Genomic DNA, 8,114 nt, shown 5'->3' on the forward strand with positions numbered 1-8,114 from the left:
TGGGGATTCCTTACTGGGGTGCCTGGCCAGTCTGAGTGAGGGGCTGAGGGCCGTTTTCAGGCTGGCCAAGCCCCGCGACAGAAGCTCCCAGCCTCTCCTTTTTTTTATTCTGGGATTTATTTACCTTCTATAATTGAAACTTTGTAGCTTTGAGAGGAGCTCAGAGCATCCCAGGGCAGGTGGGAGGGAAGCCTCCTGCTCACTCCAGCTCCGTGGCCACAGCCAGCTGAAAGCAGATATCTGGGGTTTATTTATCTTCTATAATTGAAACTTTGTTGCTTTGAGTGGAGCTCGGAGCTGCTGCGATGGGGGGGAAGCTTGGCTTCCTCCATCATTGGGGCAACCAAGCCGCCTGCTTGCTCCAGCTCAGTGGCTGCCAGCCGCCATCTTGGTTGGGTTAATTTGCATATAGTCACTCTGATTGGCTGGTGGTGTGTGGCTTAAAGCAGAAAGAAGGTACAGTTAATTTGCATGTTTGTCTTTTATTAGTGTAGATATGCATAGCCCATGGACACGGGCAAGAGTAGTGAGGGGTGGATAAGGGCTGGGAGGAGGGGAGGAAGGGAAACAAAATGGGAGATATCTGTAATACTATTAACATTAAAAAATAAAATGCACCCAGAAAAAAAGGAAAAAAATACCTACCATTTTAATAAAACCTGAATTAAAACAAAAAAAAATGTTTAAACAGTACGTTTTCTTTTCAAAGCTGAATCAATGATAAGGCAATTAGCGTAGCACAATAGACATGCAGTCCTGAATAGTTCTGTTTGAGTGCTCTGATCAAATAGGGAGAATTGAGAATGCATGAGTCATCTCTCCACAACTATCTGGTGATTGCAACTTTACAATTCTGAGCACATGATTGCATTATACCAGTACACACACTGGTGCACACAAACAGACACTAAGGGATAAAAATGAGAGAACAACGGGCTATGTAATGTTGCTTCAAAGTACCTAAAGTCTGCCATTTTAAGTCATCATTGTTATCGGAGAAATGCATGGATAGCCTTTCTCCATTGATAGTGGGAATGGGTTTCTTGGGGTACTGGTGGAATAAGCATTTCCTTGGGGGCCCCCATGGGAGGATGAGATATAGTTGAAAGCTTTATTTGAGTGGAATTACATCCCTTGTTTGCAAAGTCCCTTAAACCAGTCCTGGAAAATGTGCGGCTGGGTGTTCAGCAGAGCTAGAAGCAAAGCCAGTGTCCAAAGTTTCCATTCCATCATGGAATGAGTCTGATACAGCATTAGTCTAGTTGCAGTTCATTGTGTGTGGGGTCCACATGGCTGTGGGCAAATGCTGAGGAGCCAAATGCTGAGCAGCCAAAAGAGCATGCCCTCCTACAATAAGAGTTCCAAGAGAGCAAGGGAGAGAACTCCTTTGTTTAGGAGTTTAAGTATCTCAAATCTTACTGAGCTTGCAGTGGCCTCACCTATGGCCAATGCTCTGTTCCCAGGTGTGATTGACAAACAAGTACATTCCCCATCCCAGACTTTACTGGGCATGCATCTAAATTGCAGCTTCCTGGCAAAGCTGCTTAAATTAATGCCTACAAATCTGGCCTTCCCTTTGCTCCTTTTCAGTTATTAATAACTGGGTTCATTATAATGGTATCAATCACGACTCTGAAAAATAAGGCCAGAATTTACTGGGGCCTTTAAAGAGTCACTCAAGTTTCCTGGTGTGTTAAACCAATAAATAGTGTTCGATAAAATATGCCAAAGCTATAGGCTCAGCACTAGTCCTGACTCATCTCCTTTTAAGACCCTGTGAAACAGCAAGAGTTAGGGCAGGGAGCCAACAATTACAGGGTGAGCCAGAGGAATGCTAGGTGTGAACCTTCCCCAGTTCCCAATGCCACTAAGTGGGGGCGCCCCAGGCATAGAGAGTCCCACTATGCTGGCTTAGTTCACAGCACTCCTAGAGAAGCATTTTCTTCTAAATGTGTGACAAAAAGAGTAAGCAGAACCCTAGAGTAGTAGGTGTCCTTGTGCTAGAAAAGGGGGCAGGAGAAATTCACATTTGTTCCATTTTTTTCCTACTGCAACCTGCCAGGTTTGATGAAATTTGGATTTTAATGCAAAATTTTTCTCAGCATTCCAAGAAATCCAAGATCAATAATATACCCCTACTTTTTATTTTTAATTTTGGTCAATCAATGCAACTATGTTGAAAACAAGAAATGTTACTTGTTTGCATGATATAAGGACCTGTCCCTTTAAAAAGAGAAAAATGTTACCAATGATTAGCTTTCATTTCAGAGATGTTTTCACCTGGTGAGGGAAAAGAGGTATATTTTTTACCATAATTAAATGTCCAAGAGAGTTCATTAAAATGTAGTCCTTCAATGGTTACTGTATCCAGAGGAAGAGTACGGTTCATTCAGAAAAAGTTTTCAGTAACATCCGGACCTTCTGAATATTTCTGGGTAAAATGTCCCTTTTCCATATGCTATTCTTAGCTGGTCATCCACATCATCCTTTTGAAAAGTGAAAGTGATACAAGGTTTTGTTCAAAGTTACTGCCAGCCTCCTCCACAAAGCGCTCACTGGACTTACCCTCATCCAGGCAGAATAATTTTGTTAAGATAACGATTCAACAAGAAAGCACCATTCACCGCCCCCCAAATAATTAAATAAAACGGTTCTGCAGGGAGAGTGCCTGAACCAGGCATACAGTCACTTCACAAGTGCAACTGGGCATTTTGTACACACCACCTCCTCCAGGTGCACCTCAAGCAGAGCCCTGCTGGCCATTATAGGCAAAAGGCAAGGGGAAGCCACTGAGGTTGTGAAAGGCTAAGAGAAGCGATTATATCTGCATTTTCAACTGATCCGTCCTTCCCAACGCTATGAAGATCTTCCTTCACTGACAGAAACCTTGCTTTCCATTTCTAACTCTCGCCCATTCAATTATCGGGTCTGCCCAGTTTTTCAAAGAGCAAACACTAAAGTGGAAGACGTGCTTCACCCTGGTTTACTCCTCTTATGGTGCCTCAGCTCCTGGAAGGTTCACACTCCATTCAAAGCCAATTGCCACTCAGTGAACTTGTCTGTACTTAACCAGCTTGGCCAAGTCTCTCCTACAAACTGCTTGTGGTTCTCCACTGGATACACAATATATGCTGAAATGGCTTCTGTGCTAAAAGTTATAAAGGGTCTAAGGTGCTGGACTATAGAACACAGGGCTAAGACCCCAGACCTTGGAGTCACCAAGAGCTGGCTCATGTCCCAGTTCGACAACTCAGAGCTGTGTAGGCCCTTGGGCAAGATACTTAACTTCCTCATGTCTCAGATGTTGCCAGGAAAAGAGAATGCAGGATTCCTACCCACACACAGAAAAAAGGTAAAGCTAATCAGAAATAAAAAGCCACATGTGACATTGAATTCACATGTTATATAGTAAGTATAGTATAGCATAGTATAATGTTTTTCAAACTGTGAGTTGAACTCTCTAGGACAGTGGTTCTCAACCTTCTGGCCCTTTAAATATAGTTCATGTTGTGACCCAACCATAAAATTATTTTCGTTGCTACTTCATAACTGTAATGTTGCTACTGTTATGAATTGTAATGTACATATCTGATATGCAGGATGGTCTTAGGCGACCCCTGTGAAAGAGTCGTTCGACCACCAAAGGGGTCGCGACCTATAGGTTGAGAACCGCTGCTCTAGGAGATTATAAAATCACATTACAGGGTCATGACTCATTCTTTCTTAAAAATGAAATAAAACAAAAGTTCAAACATAATAAATAATATGGAGTCACAAGGATAAATACTGATTCAAGTATGTTTATGAATATAAAATATATATTTGATTCCGATCTAAAATGTATTTTCTTAGTGTTGGTCACAGTCAAAACACTGGAATGCCACAAGTACTTCGGTAAAACACCAATACAGTTATTAGTAGAGACAATATGTCCAACTGCAAAGAGACTTAAATATACCAGATAAAGGGTGTCCCAAAATTCACACAAGATTTGAATTTAATGGTGCTCGCTATCACAACTTGATAACCCAGTTTTTTGTGCCTAAATTGCAAGATGTGGATGTGGATGACATGTGGTTTCAACAAGACGATGCCACATGCCATACAGCCTGAGAAAAAATTCAATTACTGCATGAGTCATTTCCTGGTCGTGTAATTTCCCGTTTTGGTGATCAGAATTGGCCGCCCAGATTATGCGATTTAACGCCGTTGGACTTTTTTCTTTGGGGTTTTTTGAAGTCTAAGGTTTATGCCAACAAGCCCACGACCACCCATGCCTTGAAGGAGGAAATTGAGTGCTGTATCAATGAAATTCAGCCATATTTATGCAAAACGGTCATGGAAAATTTCAACAAAAGAGTGCATATGTGCCAGCAAAGCTGTGGAGGCCATTTACCAGGTATGCTATTCCATACATAACCCTATACTGTATACTTTATGAATCAATAAAAAATTTACAATTTTTATTTATAAACTTGTGTTTTCTATCAAAATTACTTCTTGCGTGAATTTTGGGACACCCTTTATTTTCACCTACTGATGACAATACCTTTTAAACTTGAAAGAATAACTAAACAGAATTCAAAATAAGCTACCAAACCTACTCAAGTTAGGCATCCAATAATTTTGCTGACTCAAATATTAGTATCATATATCTTCTCATATAGTAATTTTGTAGATTGCATCTGAAACTTTAGATCATTAATCCATTCCTGGAATTGTAGCCTAGCAAGATGATCACACTTGCAGATGAGGTTTTAAGCCCAAAGATGTTCAAGACTGCATCCTATCTAATAATAGACAAACATAGTAATTAAACGTAGCTCCAACATGCTTCCCATTGGCTAATCAGGGCTATATGCAAATTAACTGCCAACTAAGACAGCAGTTAACCGCCAACAAAGATGGCAGTTAATTTGCATACTCGCAATGATGGGAGGCGAAAGGGGAAGGATGGAAAACAGTGATCAGAAACCCAGGCGCAGGCAAGAGCCAGGGAGCAGGGCAAAGGTCAGCCCTGGAGGCCACCTTTGCCCTGACACAAGCTGGTGATCGGAGAAGCCTGGGGGGTGGGGCAGGGAAGCAGACACAGACAGCGACTGTGACGGCAGAAGCCGGGTGCAGGGGCGATCACAGAAGCCAGGTGCTTGGGCAGGGAAGCAGCCTCCGCCAGCGTCCTCGGCCACTGCTTCTCTGCCCCGCACCCAGCTTCTGCAATCGGTGACCACAGAAGCCAGGTGCAGGGGCGATCACAGAAGCCAGGTGCATGGGCAGGGAAGCAGCCTCCGCCAGCATCCCCGGCCATGGCTTCCCTGCCCTGCACCCGGCTTCTGTGATCAGTGACCACAGAAGCCAGGTGCAGGGGCAGGGACCGCCAGCATCCCAGCCGCAGCTTCCCTGCCCCGGACCAGCTTCTGCGATTGGTGATGCCTATTTTTGCATGACACATAACTGACTGCCCTCCCTGGAAGCACAGAAGAAGAAGAAGCCCCCAGAAGAAGAAGCCGCCCACCTTGGTCCAGACGCCAGCTCCTGGGGCTGGCTATAGCCCAGGAGATGGACAAGCTACCGGCCTGAGGTCGCAGGTTGCAGCCACCTGGAGAAGCTGCCAGCCCTGTGGTCCAGGGGCCAGCACCTATGGCCAGGGAAACAAGTTCCCTCTTCTCCTACTGTAGTCATTACTTCAATATTCCCCTTCTAAATTTCTCTCCTGTGCTGCAACCCAACTCCACTTTTCATCGTAAGGATACAGAACAGAGAGAGCAGTGTTAAAAGCTTACATTTTTAAGCCGGTAAGGTTGGTACTTAGACATATAAATGGAAAACTAGAGTCCTTAAGGTAACAAAGGCTACAAAGGACAGAGACAGCGCATGACCTATTATATCCAGCAATCCGTATGGGGACTGAAAATGGTCCTTCCTTCTGGACAAAGCTGCAGCAGGCGGGGACCGCGGCAGTCCCCTGGCCGTGTCAGCAGCGGGCAGGGACTGGGGCCAAGGCCCTTGCAGGCATTTCGTGCATCGGGCCTCTAGTTATTTATAATAAGGAAAAGAGCAAACAGCTAAATGTCCAGTAATAAGAGACTAAATAAGTAGGTGGAAAATTAATTATACAGAAAATTTTATAACTACTAAAATTAATAAAAATGTTTGTAACAAAATGTTTATAAATGCATTTATAATTAGAGAAATACTTCTACTTATCATGCTAAGTGAAAAGTTGGAACATTTTATATGCAGTGTTATCATAATTACACTAGAGGCCCGGTGCACAAAATTTATGCACTGGGGAACAGGGGGTCCCTCAGCCTGGCCTGCGCCCTCTCGCATTGCAGGACCCCTCGGGGGATGTCCACCTACTGTCGTCCCCACCCACTGCAGCTTTGTCCAGGATCGGGGGATCAGGCCTAAGCCAGCAGTCAGACATCCCTCGCAGTATGGGGCTCTTGCAGTCCAGGACCCCTTGCTCCTTTACCACCTGCTTGCAGCGGAGGTAGGAGAGGCTCCTGCTTCTGGCTAAGTGTGTGTGTGGGGGGAGGGGGCATGCACTGACCACCGGGGGCAACTCCTGCATTGAGCATCTGCCCCCTGGTGGTCAGTGCACATCATAGCGACTGGTCATTCCACCAGTCATTCCACCATTTGGTCTATTTGCATATTAGGGTTTTATTATATAGGTTTATATAGGTTTTGGGATTTGAGTTTTATTGTTTTGGTGATGGTTTTATTTTAAATAAATCCAGCTTTAAAAGTACTAGAAGAGGGGGAAGAGGTGTGGGGGGCGGTAGAGAAGGGTATAGGGAGGATAAATGGTGATGGAAGGAGATCTGACTTGCGGTGGTGAACTTGTGTACCAGAAACCTATATAATTTTGTTAACTAATGTCACCCCAATAAATTCAATAAAAAGAAAAAATAATTTTAAGTACTAGAAAAAATTATACATAAATATTCACGGTAGTTCTTTTGTATAAGACAAGCACTTTTCTTTCTTTGTTTTTTAAATTTTCTATATTTTCCATTTTTTTTCTAGTAAGTATATGGAACATCCAAAATAGAGAGTAACTGTAACAAACTTCCTTTTAAGTATATCAATGCCACAAAGTTTTTAAAGCTCACTATTAAATTTCCAACTTCAAGGAACAAAGAAATTTATTCTAAAACTGGAGGCCCGGTGCATGGATTTGTGCACATTGAAAGTAAATTCATCAGAAGGTGGCCGGTGGGTCGGGACTGGGCGAGATGGACCAGACACAACCTGGAGCCAACATCCCACGGTCCCTCCCCAGCTGGCTGCACCTGGGGCATCATTGGGGCTTGAAGGGTATCTGTGGAGTGAGCGGGGTCCCTCAGGCAGGTGGGCTCCCTGGGCCAGGCTTGCAGGGATCGGGCTGAAACCAGCAGTCTGCCATCCCCCGAGGGGTCCCAGAGTGTGAGAGGGCACTCTGCAAAGTTGCTGTTGCTCAGCAGTTTCTGCATCAAGCATCTGCCGTCTGGTGGTCAGTGTGCATCATAGCTACCAGCCAGTTGGCTAGTCATGTAGGCTTTTATATATATAGAATAGTGGCAGGGTGCATGAAGTTCATGCATGGGGGGAGAGGGGGGGTCCCACAGCCCAGCCTGCACCCTCTCCAATCAGGGACCCTTGGGGGATGTCCAACTGCCGGTCAGAACAAAGTGAAAATCACTAAGCAAACGAGACAATATTAGTCTGATTTTGGTATATGCTACTATCCAAACAGATAAAAAGGGAGTGCCTTACTAAATACTGAACTATCTACACTAATAAAAGAGAAACATGGTAATTGGCGTACAACCGCTACCCTTTTCATTGGCTAATCAGCGAGATATGCAAATTAACTGTCAGCCAAGATGGCAGCCGGCAGCCAGGCAGCTTGAAACTAAGATGAGGCTTGCTTGCCTCAGTGACTGAGGAAACCAACGTTCCCTGCCTGCGGCTGCAGGCAGGTCTCTGAGCCTGCAGTTTCAGACATTGTAACAAATACTGCCGGACTTCAGCCAGCAGGATCGCAACATTGTAAGCAAAGGCCAGAAACCTACTTTCAGCAGCGGAGGCCTAAGAGCTGGAGCCAAGCCTGCAGCTAAAGCTGCCCA

The 8,114-nt window shown here is 44.5% G+C and overlaps 1 protein-coding gene across 2 annotated transcripts in view; it reads right to left on the reverse strand.

The window, feature by feature from the left end:
• Window positions 1-8,114, reverse strand: part of CCNY (cyclin Y) — a 122,068-nt gene that overhangs the window by 111,622 nt on the left and 2,332 nt on the right. The window contains exon 1 of one of the 2 annotated variants that reach the window (XM_015571061.1): window positions 2,281-2,304. The exons of the other annotated variant lie outside the window; for it this stretch is intronic. The gene's annotated coding sequence lies outside the window, so the exon portion shown is untranslated. Of the gene's footprint in view, window positions 1-2,280; window positions 2,305-8,114 lie in introns of those variants that run through there. 2 annotated transcript variants of the gene reach the window in all.

The sequence above is a fragment of the Myotis davidii genome, unplaced genomic scaffold, assembly GCF_000327345.1.
Source record: "Myotis davidii unplaced genomic scaffold, ASM32734v1 scaffold388, whole genome shotgun sequence".
Taxonomy (NCBI): Eukaryota; Metazoa; Chordata; class Mammalia; order Chiroptera; family Vespertilionidae; genus Myotis; species Myotis davidii.